At 32.2% G+C, this 16,158-nt stretch overlaps 1 pseudogene across 1 annotated transcript; it reads right to left on the reverse strand.

Moving 5' to 3' along the window:
• Positions 1-306: 306 nt before the first annotated feature.
• LOC111298313 (N-terminal acetyltransferase A complex auxiliary subunit NAA15-like) lies at positions 307-15,911 on the reverse strand (annotated as a pseudogene). The gene is made up of 24 exons (XR_016330702.1): positions 15,704-15,911; positions 14,590-14,668; positions 13,857-13,939; positions 13,621-13,767; positions 11,790-11,845; positions 11,580-11,633; positions 11,193-11,334; positions 11,026-11,133; positions 10,797-10,901; positions 10,382-10,438; positions 10,164-10,261; positions 9,986-10,044; positions 9,786-9,897; positions 9,581-9,681; positions 4,864-4,916; positions 4,661-4,731; positions 4,243-4,297; positions 4,034-4,129; positions 3,421-3,549; positions 3,238-3,319; positions 2,921-3,151; positions 1,791-1,832; positions 1,535-1,631; positions 307-844 (listed from the first exon to the last, which is right to left on the reverse strand). The product of XR_016330702.1 is annotated as an N-terminal acetyltransferase A complex auxiliary subunit NAA15-like (transcript).
• Positions 15,912-16,158: the final 247 nt, after the last annotated feature.

The following is a 16,158-nucleotide window of genomic DNA, read 5'->3' on the forward strand; positions in this document are numbered from 1 at the left end:
CTATGAGCAAAACATTAAATGAAAATTGATCTTCCTAAAAAAGTAGTTTCTCAATGATAATTACAAAAATCCAAGATACTAACATCTATTAATTGGCAAATGCTAAAAGAGATTTTAATCAAACAAGAATATTTATAATTAAGGCTTAGGGCAAATACTAAAGGCCATCGTTTGCTTTATTCTTCAAGGTAAGACATAATTAAGGTTTTTTTGATTAAGTTGCAACATCAAATCTCTATCTTATAATTGAAAATTAACTACAGAGGCTCTTCTAGTGCACTGGTTTGGGACATGAATGGGCCAAGATTTAAATATTTTAAGAGCTTATTTTTTTAATTTCCAGGAGGTGAGATTGGACTTGAATCATGAAAAGCAACTAATGAATACTTTAACATAACTTTTGCATTTTTTTTTATCCTTTCTCCAATTTTCTTCGGCAGGTCAATAACTTTGACCATGACACATAAGTACGAACATTTAAGATTCTTCTGAATCCATCTTATCAGTTGTAATCATCTACATCATTGGTTTATACCCACCAGCCAAATTTCACGGTCAGTGGGTAAATTAGGCCATAGGGTATGCTTCACCATGCAATTGAACTCTCAACAAGATTCATATATGAACCATTAATGATAAAATTGTCAGTATGACTATAGCCGAAAGAAATCAACTCACCACCCACAGCAGAGTCCGTGGCTTTAGAGTGGTTATATTGTCAATAACCAGCTCAAATCCTTGAGGGGCATCAACTATCTCTACAATGGTCATTGCACCAAGCAAGAAAAAACGATTCAGCAGATGCATGTGTCAGCTCTGAAATAGCTAAATCAATTGAAGGAGCCTACAAATGTGAATGGCCCAAGCATTATTACACAAGTATTAACAGATAAAGGAGGAAATAAATAAGAAAATGATAAAAAAAAAGTTTTCCATACATAAGTCAGATGCATCAGCATAAGTAGACCATAGAATTCCATTAATAAAGGGAGATAATCATAGTAACCATTTGCAGAATTCCTAGTGATGGTAACAAGCCACACACAAACACAAACTTTGGCTCTCCCAATTGACCATGGGGGTAGGTACCTAGTTTTGCTATCTTAATTCATTGCTAGGATAGTTCCTTGGAATTGGTTTAAATTGGAGATGCTCCTTCCTTAAATGGGAAGTGGGCTCCAGCATAAATTAAAAATAAAGGATATTAAATTGCAATGATCACTTCATAAAAAGACAAGCCATTGTTCACCAAAAACATAGACCAATAAAACTAGTAGATCAGGAAATAAGTTTAGAGCCCAAGCATCCTGTATTTCATTAACTCTTGAATGAATACCAGGTCATGAGGCCACCACCAATGAACATGAGAGAAACAGGTTGAAACCTGACATAGTACTGAATAAAGCATCCAATACGCAACAGAATTTTGTGTTTTCATCCCAATTTATGAGAATGATAAATATGATGCAAACTACAAGAAGAGGGACAGCAAAAAAACACAGTCCAATCCTTAACATCTGAGAATCATTCTTACCCCTATGCTCCTTACCACCCATAAACTCACAGCCATCAACAATCTATTCCACTTTTATTGAAGGCTAGAAATTCTTCAAAGATAATGCCTGCATATCCTATTACAAAAAGCAATGCCATAGAAATATGCATTATGAAATTAGATCAAATTAAGAAAGGCTTCTGTGCATAATACAAGAATATGCAAAATATTGGCCAAAGATGAAAAATGATTAAAACCTACAAAGAAAGGATTGCACAAGAAATTAAAGATAAACCTGAAACCCATGATAGGTTAATTGCCACAGTCCCTGTTAAAGCTGCTGTGAAAACACCAAAAGTTTTCAACAAATTAGTCTTTGGCTGGTAAGTAACTTCAAAATCTAACGAGCTAGCTTCATCAACTGAACATAAAGGATCACAAGGTCCAGAGGTTGAGGTCAGCTCCTGTTGATATGCAAAAGGTATTTCAGTGTGTGGCAAAACCCAAAAATGAAGAAACACAGACACTGCTGTTTTGCTATGATGGTTGGTTTTTATAGCAATTTGGAGAATGCTTTCTAAACAGCCTTTTGAGTAATCTTCCCTCATAAAGAGGATCATTACTCAGCCTCAATCCTGCCAATGAAGGATGAGAAACCAAGAAGAGTCATTTGAAAAATGTTCCTAGCCTTTAGGATTCAGCATTTTTTACACAATGAGGCTTCTTTCATGACTTGAACTTGCTCATTTGAGCCCCTCAGCCAAAATCTTTTATATTACACCAGACAGTGTCTCCTAATCAACCCTCATATATGTAACTAAATCAATCTGATTTCTGAGCTAAACATCTGCAGAAGGTAATTTCTAATAGCAATAGCTTGAAATTCTATCAAATTATTTGACCTCCTCATTAACCAAGATAAAATCTTCAAATGTATGAACTAGCAGTACAGGCAAATGGGTACCTTAAACTGGAGTACTTATAAGCAAGACAATAGATGACAAAAGACACAAAATGAAACCAAAAAACTCACACCCAAATCATAAATCAATGAACATGCAAATGGGTACTCGTAAAGATAAAATTTTTCATAATGGCATAGGGATGAAAAGAACAAAAACCTCAAGCTGCTTTTCATTGTTGGGTTGAACTTTTTGTTGCCGTGCAATGACTTTCGTTATGGGGTTTACCTAGACTCATAATTGTTGTTATATTATTACATTATAATATAAATCAAATTAAGAATTTTTTTTATTGAAAGAAAAAAAGAACAATACTAATTTTTTTACTTGAGATACTATAACTAATTGAAGGTATGGATCCAATCTATAACTAAAGTTATAAAGGGGATACACTCATTTTTTTTGGTTTCTAAGTCTATTGCAAATCATTGAAAAGCTTGCAGATCCTAACAAAAATGTTCACCTGATGGCTCCAGCTGCTACTTTGTGAAAATAAGCAAGTGAATGCAACCAATCTTTAAATTTTAGCTTTCCAACATATGAACGAGGTGTCATTTTCCGCAAACAATAAGAGTGGAAATCAAATTGATCTTCAGTAATATCAGCATAGTGCTTCTTCACAGCTATAAATTTCTCTAGGGCTCGTCCAAGATCACCATGTCGAAAGTAACTTTCATCAGAAGCAAGTTCATACCTTCAAAAGATGGATAACACTTAGTAGGTGTACCCAAATTATAATTAGAGACAACGACATGTGGAAGGTAATAAACAAAAACAGACCACATGCACTGCATGTCATGAAGGTTGGTGTGCTGGCCCCATCTTTCGTGAACAAAACAGCAGTTTTTCCTGCCAAAGCCACCTTCAAGAGTAGAAAAAGTTTGTGAACAGTACAATAATACCGAAAGAAATTTAGTGACAAATATTAACTATGACAAAAGATGAAGGGGGGAGCTTCAGAACCTGATCAGCCTGCAACATTCGCTTCACAGATTCACTGTTTATATAGCGATCTGCAAGATCAATACACCTAGCTTCATCTGTCAATGAAGCCACAGCTACCAAATCACCAGCATGTTTCAGTATCCGACTCTGTCACCAAAGAGAAGTAAATAATATACACATAGACCCAGCTTCAAGAAAATTCCAAGAACTTCTCCAAAAGATTAAAGAGGTTCATCAAGAAACAATAGCCATGTACCAAAAACCCCAAAACCTAAGAAAGGAGGTTATATGCCTGCCCAATGCCCATCAAGACTTAAGGTCCACAAAGAAAAACTAGTATGCATTTTAAATGAATGCATATCAACTTTGCACAATTTAGTGCAAAATAATATATTCAATCAAGGTCAGTATCATAGAAAGTGATAAGTCTCTTACAAGTGAACAATAACTCCAGGGCAATATCTAGAAAGATTTTCAGGTAATGCTATGCCTTGTGAGATGTGAGACAAACCAGGCAAAAAGAATTCAAAATATAAGAAAAAAATAAAATAAAAGAATCCAGCTGACAAAAATATAAAACCCAGCAGATGAAGCCATTGCAAAAATTTGAAGATTGAAGACGAGAACAAACCTTGACAGAGTATATATCAATTACAGTTGGTGTGTGCTCTATGGCCTCATTAATTTTTGAAAAAGCAACGTCATATTGTCCTCTTCTGTCATAATGCTGCATCAATAAATTCAAAGTTACTCAAATGCAAAGAAAGCACCAAATATTTATAGCAAGAAAAGAAGAAAAGGCCATGGCCCATGGGGTTAGGAAACCTGATGGTTACCCACCTAAGCCAAAAAGAATAAAATCCATAAAAGTGTTGAAGGGGGCTCTTTCACTGTCCTGCACTCAATATGAAACACAAGCAAGAAATGACTCAGCATAATACCAAATGCGTGCTTGTGTATTAGCATACAAACAAAAACATAGAAACTTCACATGCAACCATATGGGACAACCATTATGTACTTGTTTAATAGATAACAACACATAAATGACTGAGGACTTCACCAAACAATAAGCAGTAAAAGATAAACTTGCAATCAGACTATACCCAATATCTAAACATTTGGACACTGTTAAGACTTACTAGAATATCACATAAGGGCTGAAAGTCTATATTACCTCAAAAAGTAGTAAATCTAAACATTTATTTGCTTTTAAGACTTACTAAAATATTACGCAAGGGTTTAAAGCATATACTACCTATCAGGGTATCTGCCGTCAGTCCTAATTGAATGCTCCAACTCAAAAATAAGTTGTTCCAATATGTCTGCCTGTATAAGTGTCAACAAAGCAGGTAATCAATCCTAATGAAATCAAGCTCCAATCAGTTGCTAAGCAGTTTAGGAGAATCAATATTTAGAAACTTAATTCTATTTTTAGAATATGTAAGTAAGAAAACTTACCTTTCTAGGGTGACCGTACAAGGGAGAAAGGTCTGAAATAAAGATGGAACCCCCTGAGGCCACAGAAAAAATATATCATTATTTCACCCAACAAACTAAAAAACAACAGTCAAACTAATAAAAAAAAAAAAATCTCACTTGGATATAAAGGTTAGAAGAGGCTTAATGTAATCAATTGCCGCTTTACGAAATTTGTTTCCTTGCAGTAAATCAAGTGGTATCCTCTAAAAATTGAGAAAACAAAGTTCTAATATAAGTCCTAGAACATTCATCACATATCATAAAGGAAGTAGCATTTATTGGCAATAATGATGCACATTGTAACAGCAATAATTACAATTCTCATGAATGAATACATAACAAATGTGGGTTACAGGAAGAAAACAATTTAAATACATCCTCACTGCATGAGTCAAATCCCAAAAGCTCTAGAGTTTGACACTTTATTTCAATCATGCCGTAACTTGGCCCACCGTCAAAAGGTTTTTATATAGGAAAGTCAGTTTAACTAAAAGAATGAGATAAAGATAGCCACTAATGAAAGAATTAGCCACCATGTCAACTCTCTAGGGGTGAAGCATATGAAAGCGTAATTTTAACCACCTAGAGTTCTTACTATTATCACATCAAGACATCAATAAAGTATTTCAGCATAATACCACAACTATCTATTTCTAGATTATCTAAGAATATCACAACCCATCGAATGGACTGTGTCTATTGTAGAAGCACATCACTAGATTTTTGTCACATAATTTCTTATCAAGCCATCAAGAAAAACAAGATCGCTACAAGAGTATTTGTAAAAATAGCCGCCCCTCCTCTCTCTAGAAAAGGGGAGAAAGCTTGATAGCTCTACAAAAAAGTAAGGTTTTCGTTGGATTTGCATCATGTGATTCTATAAATAAGAGAGAGAAGAAATCCAGAGTAAATATAATGAACAGAACATCCCAAGGTACCATTTGGAGCTCATTAAAAAAAAATACCAAACAGAAAATCAAATTAATATGACTAACAGCTAAGACATAATAAAATAGCTTACACTAGCAACATCATTATCTACAGTCTATAACGAGAACACATTTTATCATCAGAAAAAAATAAAAAAAAAAATCAAATCGGGCATTATTTGAAGTAAAAAAATTTAAATAAAATTAAGATGGTAGAAATCAAACCTTCAGAAGGTCTCCAAATTCCTCACACATTCCAATTTGTCCTCCACCAACTAATTCTCTACTTTGTTTGGATTGACCAATGGCCGAGAAAAATTCCTTCACCTCAAAGGAATTACTTTCCCTCTTATCAGATCAAGAACCCTAATTTCCCAACCTAATCTTGATGCCCAATCTCAAGGAAAGTTGAATCGACTCATTACTTGCTTGATGTCGATATTATCGACAATAATCTATATTCCAAGCCGAAAGGGAATCCAAAAATGAAAAACCTAAATTTGAGAGAAAGAAAATTGAAATGATAGAAGAATGGCTGAAGACAGTGGGTTTTAAATTTAAAATGCCAAAAAATCTAACCATCGAAACTTAACCAATTAAATTTTAAATTAAAAATTGACTATTTTGTATTTAAAATAAACGTAGTGACTAAATGAAAAACATATTTGATGAAAATCAGCTCTGCTTCTTTTATATAAATGAAAAAAAAAATACACTTCAGAAGAAAAAAAAGGAAAATAGAAAGAGTGGAGGAGCCCCATCAATTTTAAAAGAAATTTCATTTTTCTAAAGAAAACAAAGTTGAGGAAGAATGGAGGATGCGAATGTTAGCAAAAGCAATTCTAAATTAAAATCTAAATTACCCCCACACCAAACTTTAACCAAAAGCCCAGCCAAGCCAAAGCTTAAAAGTTGCAAGGATGACTAGTGAGAAAGAATAGTATCGTTTCTCAAAATTGGCCAGAAGGATGGTGAAAGACTAATAAATATCTGCAATTACAAAAAGAACCCTCACCAATTCACCAAAAAAAAAAAAGAGCTGATCATTTTATTTGGTGGTTTAGAAATTTAGACTTTTCTCAAAATAAGGGGAGGACCCTCCCCTTCTCATTAGTCCTATTCCCAAAGACATGTGGTGGTGTTTATGATTCCATGGGTCAACCATCACTGCACCCCATGATAGTATTGTTTCTCAAAATTGGCCAGAAGGATGGTGAAAGACTAATAAATATCTGCAATTACAAAAAAAACCCTCACCAATTCACCAAAAAAAAAAAAAAGAGCTGATCATTTTATTTGGTGGTTTAGAAATTTAGACTTTTCTCAAAATAAGGGGAGGACCCTCCCCTTCTCATTAGTCCTATTCCTAAAGACACGTGGTGGTGTTTATGATTCCATGGGTCAACCATCACTGCACCCCATGATAAGCTTCTAAAACATTGTTGATAACTATATTATCAAGGAGAAAATTAGCAAAATCATGAACGAAAAATTGAAATAATGAATCAATTGAGAAGAAAAATGAGTTAAATATATCAAATCTTTTTTGAAGACATTTTGTGTTCTTCGATTCTCTTTATATTATGACGTTTTTATTTTATTATATTTTTTTGTAAAAAATATTTAAAAATAAGAGAAGTTATCTTATTTTTAAAAATTAATAAATTATTTATTAATAAAAAATCATTAAAGATTGAATCTGATTATCATAAATCTAAATACTTTACATCTAAATCTTAAACTTTAATTATTTGCACCAATCTTTATTGACTTACTTGATTATAGTTAGTAAAAGAAAAACTCAATAAAATACTGAAAGAAAGAAAAGAAGGTTCAACGACATGTTGATAAAATTGTACATGGAAACTAGCAAGGAGAAACATGAAATTTTATTTTTTTTAAAAACCTTGTGGTGCGAGATCCTTTGGGATAATTATTAGTTCAAATAATATGTAATTTAATTAAATTTTAATTTAGTCAAAATTTTAAAATTATAAATTTGAAAATATTTTAAATGTTTAATTTTTTTTCATACAAATTAAATTAATAAATTAAAATTTTTAAAAATTAATCACTTAGATTTTTTTTTTTTTGAGGTTTTTTTAAAGAATATTCCAAAGCTTAAAAATTGGGATTTCATGCTTTTCTATAATCGTTGGGTTTGAGGAGATAAAATTATAAATATACGGAAACACTTTTTTTGGTTTCTTATAAAATTATATACCATTAAAAATTATAATTATAATTATAATTATAATCAAATAAATTTTAATGTATTAAAAAAATTAACAAATCAAAATATAATATGACAATTCAAATTTGATTGGTTAAAAAAAATTTTAAAAATCTAATAATTAACAATTACTCAAACAAAAAAAATTAAGTGTTTAACAATTTAATCATCCAATTACATATAATACTTATTATTTAATATTTTTCATTATGTTTAATGCATAAAATAATAGATAAGACATAATAATTTTATATTATATTTGATTTATATCTAATTAATCGTCTTGGTATAAAATGATTCAATTTTTCGAAAATAAAAATAACTACTTTTTATTTATGATATTAAACTTATATGTTCTATTATAACTTTAAAAATTATATTAATAATTTAAATTATATAAATTTTAAAGAAAAATAATTTTATGTAGCATCTCAACAAGATTTGGTTAACCTTTTTCAACTAATAATAAAATTTTATAATCCAATCAAAATCCACTTTTTGTTGCTAATTATCAACCTTTCCTCCATAATAAAATTCAAACAGCAAACCATAAGAGACGAGACTTAGAACAACAAAACCGGGAATTTTTGATAGCCACTCTTGTCAGCTCCATAGCAAAATTTTCCACATTATGTAGTGTTTATAAATGGCAACTAATAAAAGGGGCGAAGTACAACATGCTCTAAAGGCAAAGATTAGCTCTAAAACAGTGTTCTTCCCATGCTGACCAGAAGATTTCATCAGCAGTACCCAAAAATTTTCTATAGCGCCTCAAATTTTGGGGCAAACCTATGGAGCCAGATATCTCTAAAGATCTCAACCAAATGGTAAGCAAATTAAAAGAATATATATATATATTTCAACCCTAAAATCATAAATGTGGATAAATTATACACATTTGCAAAGGAATGCATTTCACGATTAGAAAAGCAGCGAAAATTTTGATCTCAAAGCAACAGAAGAAAAGCATTGTCATGGCTTGCACAACTTCAAGATGCTCCTTTTTTCCGCCTGCTGCAAAGCACTCTTTCAAATTGTCTACATAATTTTACTTCAATTGTCTAATAAGCTATTAATAAAGAGGGTCTAATCAAAGAATAAACAATCATTTCTTGAATAATTTTGTCACATAGCTAGCAACTTCAATTAAATAAACATCAATAAGAAAGTGAGAAAATTATTATCATGAAAGTCCACCTTTCTTTAAAATGCCAATAATAATCACAGCATCCAACTTTCAAAGATTAAGCATCATAATAACAAAAACCAACAAGCAATCAGAACTCGTGAGATACTTCTCAAAAAAATCACTGAATTATGTTGAAACCATAAATTTAAAAATCCTAATTTAATGTTTTATTTTTAGGCATCTAATACATAATATTCAATTAACAGTATATCAAAATTTCAATACCATTAATATTCTTACTAAAATACTTTCTAAACAAACAACAGTAATTAATTTCATTAGTTGTTAATGGAGTCAAAGTCAAATTTCTAGTCAGCATCAATTTATGTGGAGAATTATACTTACTCAAAGTAGCATCTTGGTCAATAAGAACCTTTTCTAAGAGTTTATGGGCTGCAATACAGTCCTTGAGTTTCCACGCCAGTACTGGTCCAAGTGCCCCATTCCTGGACAAGCAAAAGAGAAAGAAACAATTAATCTCAAGAGTAAGTTGCAATGCATGGAATCGACATCAAACAGCAAAAATTTTAATGTACACTAAGAGCATTACATTGGCATGACTTTATTGCATGAATCTTCAATTAACTTAACAGCCTCAAGTTTCTTGGTGTGCTCCAAGGTATATAACATTTCTGCAACTGCCACTATATGCATCAAAGATTCTGCAGAACCAAAAAGTGAAAATTGCATGATTATACAACCTACCTCAAGGAACCTAAAATGCATCATGTTATGCAAAGGTCATAATACCTTCATGTTTACCAAGGAAAACTTTGTTCGCCTCACTAAGAGTTTTCTCCTGCAATTGACTGCAGAAAGAGAAAATAAAGGGATTTAATGCATCAGGGATCAAAATAATAATAGTAGCAGTAATACAACAAAATTCTAGTAGGGGGAATAGCTATCATAAAGCCATTTCAAAGAGAACCTGATGGATGGACGCTCAGCTTCTAAGACACTCCAAACAAGTTTTTCAGCATCAGTTAATGGAGCAGGCATTGAGCCCAATTTATCGAAAAATTTAATCTGCATTAGATTAAATTCAAATAAGCATTGTAAAGATTACATGATCTTTGTATCTAAGAACAGAAAAGAATGCAGTTGTGCATGGCAGTGCACAAATATGGTAAGGCAGATGTTACATACCAAGCAGCGATGTGAATCTGGATTCTCAGCATCCAGCCTTTGCAGTTGCTTTACAGCCTTCAGGAAAACAAAATAAAACCAAGACAAATGTACTAATATGAGCTCATGAAATGGTAAGAGTACTACTGCACAAAACCATTGTTCTACAACTCAAAGATATGTCGTGCACACTATCTAATTCACACATAAATTCATTGAGTGAGTAGAGTAATAAGAAAAAGATGTTTGGTTAAAAGGTATAGTTTCTTTACTTCAAGAACATATCCACAGGCAGCAAGTGAAAAAAGAGAGGAGAAAACAAGAGAAGGGGCTTCCTCACAAACCACCAGCTGACAATTAAATATCAGTTCTAGTTGACCAAACACAAAAAGAACAAGAAACACATCTCATGTTCAATTCTTGGAAAATATAATACCTGAAAGGCAGGCAAAATCTTCTGCTTTCTCATATTTACTTCAAAAGAAAGTAAGTGCGTCTCCAAAGAATCAGGTGAGTTTCGTTGCTTCGGACAAGGGATACTCTGTCTGAAAAAAAAATACAGATTAAACAGTCTTAGCTTAATAGGCATTAGCATAACACATTTTTACAGCACGAGGACTTTAATCGGGAATCTAAAGCACAGGGAAAAGATAATAATAGGTAACCTTCAATAATTTTTCTCCAAAAGGATCAGGATCTACAGGTTTAACATGTTGTTTCCCAGACTTAGAGATGCCACTAGAACTTGATTCTTCATTTTTCTCCTCTGCCTCCTAAAATAATACACGGCATCAGAATGAAATCATCAAAGAGAGTGTTAGCCAAGAATCACCAAAACAAGCTGATATACTTTCTTAGCTCGTTCCGCCTTCCTCTGCTTCTTCGTTTTCTTTTTCTGAGAAGGAGTCTTTGATGTGTCATCCTCTTCTTCAGCCAGTGAGTTCAAAGGAGAATCAAGCAACTTTAGATAGCATCTGCAGTTCAAAATCCAATAATTATCACAATGCAGAAAGAAAAGGTTCAAAATTGAAGTAATCACCAGTTTCAAGCCAAGAGTTTCAGAGAAAGAAACACCAGCATAGAAATGGGACAATGGATCAATCACAAAAACTATTACTTAATTGTTGCATGGCCTGTCACTATATCATCCCATTCCATTTCACCATCAAATCAATAAGATCAATATAAAAAGCTATAATCAACAAATAAATTCTGGTACAGTAACATGCAATTCTCCATCCTTAACCCAACAGAAATCCCAGGCGCCGCCTTCCTATCATTTAAAAAGCCACAATCTCAAATTTCAATATGCCCGCAAGGAACATTTAATCCTTTCAGTAATAACATCACAAGAATATGAACTTACAAAAGCTATAACGAAAGCAAATTGAGACTACCAAGCAAAATTTTTATCCTGTTTGGCATATACCACAAGGTCTCAACATAATAAGAATCCCCTAAGTACAACATAAAACACCATCCTAACTTTGAAACAAGTATATAACCTTATAAAAATCAGAAACTATAATCTAGAATACTTGTTAAATTAAATTTGACTTGAGCATCATTTGAACACAAATTTTTTAAGCAGATCCAAATATTTGCATCTTCTTTTAATAGTTAATAATTTGTGGGAGAGCATTTGAACTGTAGGGCAAGAGGAGTTATTGCAACTAAGGTATGTGTAAAGCCACAAAAAAAAAAAAAATTGCTTTATAATATAACATAATTTAAACTTCATATCTTAGTAGAATAACATAATATAACATAATATAACAAAAAAAAAATTTCTCTCAAACTTCATATCTTAGTAGAAAGACAAATGCTCATCATCTTCATACTTTTTCCTTTAACTTTTCAAGGCATATAAACCATAAATAAAAGAGGGGGGGGGGGGGGGGCACAAATAAGTTAATGCCAACAAATGACTTAATCATCTGAAATCATGAGTTAAGAATCCATAATATGGCAAGCGCTAAAGCATCAAGGGAGAATAATAGAAATGAAAATCATCAATTTCAGTATCAAAGATGCAGACTTTTGTTACTATTCTGGAGCAGTAAGGCACATGTGCAGATGAAGTTAAGAGAAGAACCGAACCAGATCTGATCCAGAAAGTATAAACACTTTCTAATTGCAAAAGTCATTCATGTTAAAACCTTCAACCATTAAGGAACTAGTAGAATGAGAGAGAAAAAGGTTCTGTTGCAGTAGACCAGAAAGTATCAATTCAATGTGGTTGATTCTTACAGGATAATGAGAATGAAAGGATCAAATCAGACTGGTTGCTTCTGATTATATTACTTGTCATTCTATAAACACTTTCAACCATTAAGGAACTAGTAGAATGAGAGAGAAAAGGATCTGTGGCGGTAGACCAGAAACTATCAATTCAAGGTGGTTCCTTGTTACAGTATAATGAGAACAAAAGGATCAAATCAGACTGGTTGCTTCTGATCATATTACTTATGTTTTATTTTTGCGTATGCCTCAAAACAAAACCTTCAATTAAGATACTAAATCTGAACCATCTCTCATATTAATCTGCTGCCAGAATATCAGATGATGTCTGTTATATCCTTTTCCTTCCCCTAAAGCCATAAATTGTTTCTACCAAAACTATGATCTAAATTTTCAAAGTTATAAAACCAGCTGACTCATCTACTTTCTAAGTGTTCAAGAAGATATTTTTTTCATGGTCTCATACAGCCTCTCCCTTTTAGTTGAGTTATCTCCATATTCCATTCCTCTGTTTTAAGCCATATATCTTCGTCTCTTTTGTTACTATCTTAATATAATTATGCCTTTTCTATCCATCTACTAGTAGATTCCGTCAAGCAACTAAACAGCTTCAAATTTCATAAATTTTATTTTCACTTCACTACTAACTATGTAGCTGATCTTGGTGTTTTCATCCAGTTATATTAAGTTACCACAATGAACCTGCTCTTACCAACTACCACGAAACTTACAGTTGCACAAAAGTTGGCACCAAACTATTTTAGTTGCAATATTGACTTGCCTATAAGTACCCTAATACTTAAGATTCTCAAATTCTACAATGGAATCTGAAAAATCTTTTAGGCAAACCACAAAGCTTACAAGAAATCTTATACAGAGAAACTCCTTTAAATGTTTGAAAAATACCATGACAAGTAAGTGTTCTTACTTAACATTAAGCATACAACAGATAAACATCTTAGATTTAACACTGAGTCTAGATGTACAAATCATAGAGAAGGAAGGTAAATAAGGTATACCTGCAAGAGTGACAAGTCCCGTAGTATTTCAATGTTGTCTGGATCTATTCTCAAAGCATTGCGATAGCATTTGATAGCCTCCCTGTATTCTCTATCTGACCGATAGAGACCATAAACGTGCCAGTAAACATGACTTTTTACATCATTCTACATTAAGACACAAACATGAAAACAATGTTGGAAAAAGTGACACTGCTTTGACATTATAGCAACCAAAAGAAAATAAATAAGATAACCTTTACACCTAGCCGAACAAGCTCATAAGCTTCAGTTTTCCGATCCATGCAATTTAAGGTTAACCCCTTCATTGACAATGTTTCTGACAATAATGAATAAAAGCCCATATGACAACATACAAACACAACAAACAAACAGTTACCAGATAGCATAAAATATTACTTGGAAACTGCATATTTAAAAGGATGGATATATTAAACAAAACGCTACTACACTCTACCAATATCGCACACTAATGAATATTCACAAAACCCAACCAAGATGAAGAAGGTATTCAAATATTGCAGATTTCAAACTGTATAGGTTAATATACCCGAAATTAATGCAATATATTCAGTTGATAGAGAATATCTCCACATTGATACTGCTAGAATGTTCCACTTATCTCTAGAACCATCATAAATCATGGACTAGTCACGATACAGCTAGTGCTTTCAAAAATGCAAATGACATCAATCATAAGACATGAGAAAGGAACATACAGTCTACAGAAACAATCACGTCAACTTAGAGGCATTCTTGTAAGGATTATCGAAACCAATAACCTTGATAACAACATAAACTATCTAGTGACAGCCCCTTTTTCCTCTAAAGTGTAAAGTTCTTTTTGTTTCAGAGTTCTTGCATCTTTATACAGGTACATTTACAAGAACCATGCAAACATAAACACTAAACAATAAGTGCCTCTCAGCCAAAAACAAATAAATAAATAAGTGCTTAAAATTAAACGACCTCCATGGTCAGGAAATTTTTTCAGTATTGCATCTGCAGCCTTCAGTCCTTTCTTGTACTGTTTAGTTTCATATGATTTCTGCAATGATAAAATATACAAGAGCTTTAGCAATAGCACATGGACCTCCAAAGCAATAAAAATTCAGTTTTGAGAATTAGCTAGAGTATAATAACAGATAAAAATTAATTACATAAAAATCAGGCAAAAAAACTGTCAAGAGTCCATTACTATAGAAGTTAAAATAGAGTAAGAATTCACCAGTCAAAACTCTAGTTTTCACTATAAATTAGGAGAAATAAGAGGGAAGGGGGGAAAACTCTCAACAGCGTGTGGAAAACATCCAAATGTTGCTATTCTATATCTAATACGAACAAGTTCTTAAAATATATAAATATTCAAGTTTAACCTGCAAAGCCTACAATTACATTAAAAATTGTCCCAGTCAATCTATCAAATTCTTAAATAGATTGTTTCACAAAGTTTGTTATTGTCTTGAATGCTTATGTGCATCAAAGCCAAAATGCCACAATTGTTTCCCATTAGGAACCAACAAAATTCCTATCTTAAAAAGTTGGCAACATGCAAGAGAAATTACTAAAGTAGGAAGAGTCACCAAACCCTTTTATTTTCATTTCTCTAATTTTCTCCGTGATGATACAAATGAATTATCAGTAAAAGGAAAGCACAACGAGCATCCTTACTTTAAAAAAAAAAAAGGTCAAAGCAAAATTCAATTTTTTAAAGTTGCCTTTCAACAAAATCGAATTCATTGACCTAAATTAAGCAAAGCAATAAACTTAATTAAGCTTCAATCGCTAAACAGAACAAAGAAAATGAACTTAATTTATACGAAAAATTGCCCAAAAGCAAAAACCTAATTGACAAACAAGCTTATCTAGTCCAAATTTCCATTTATGATTGATATCCACCGATTTTCTCAGCAAGCAAACAGACCAGTACCCAGCTAGGGTTTTGCAAGCAAAGAACAAAAAGAAAAAAGAAGTGCCATCGAATAAACAAAAAATAAGAAAGCAAAATACAAGTATAAATACCAACTAGAAATACGTAGATACGAACTGAAAAATGAGAGAGAAAAGAGAATCGAAGCCTTACGACAATGAGTTTGAAGAGGTTAGCTTCCTTCGGAGGCAACGAAGCTCCCATTGTTGAAGAAAATTAGAAAATATTAGAAGAAAAACAAGAATCGTAAGAGAAAAAAAATGAGAAGATTGAGACATGATGAAGTGAGAGTTAGGGGCTTGCAAGAGAGAGAATAGAGTGGTGGCGTTATCTGCTGCTTCAACCCTAGGGTCAACAAGAAGCTTGAACAAAAGTAAAATTAAAAAGGGCCGTTGGTTCATTTGTTTGACGGAAAATTTACTAAAAGGTGATCTCACAAATTTTTATTAATTGATATCATAATTTAACATATAAAATTAATAAAAATATAATTTATTTTTATCACTTTAATGTTTAATAGGTGTTAATTTAAAATTTAAATGATTATTATATGTTACATTACATTTAATCAAAATATATGTACATTTAAATATTGATATATAATTTTA

Source organism: Durio zibethinus, chromosome 20, assembly GCF_047325235.1.
Source record: "Durio zibethinus cultivar Kanyao isolate XHJ-2024 chromosome 20, ASM4732523v1, whole genome shotgun sequence".
NCBI classification, from domain to species: domain Eukaryota; kingdom Viridiplantae; phylum Streptophyta; class Magnoliopsida; order Malvales; family Malvaceae; genus Durio; species Durio zibethinus.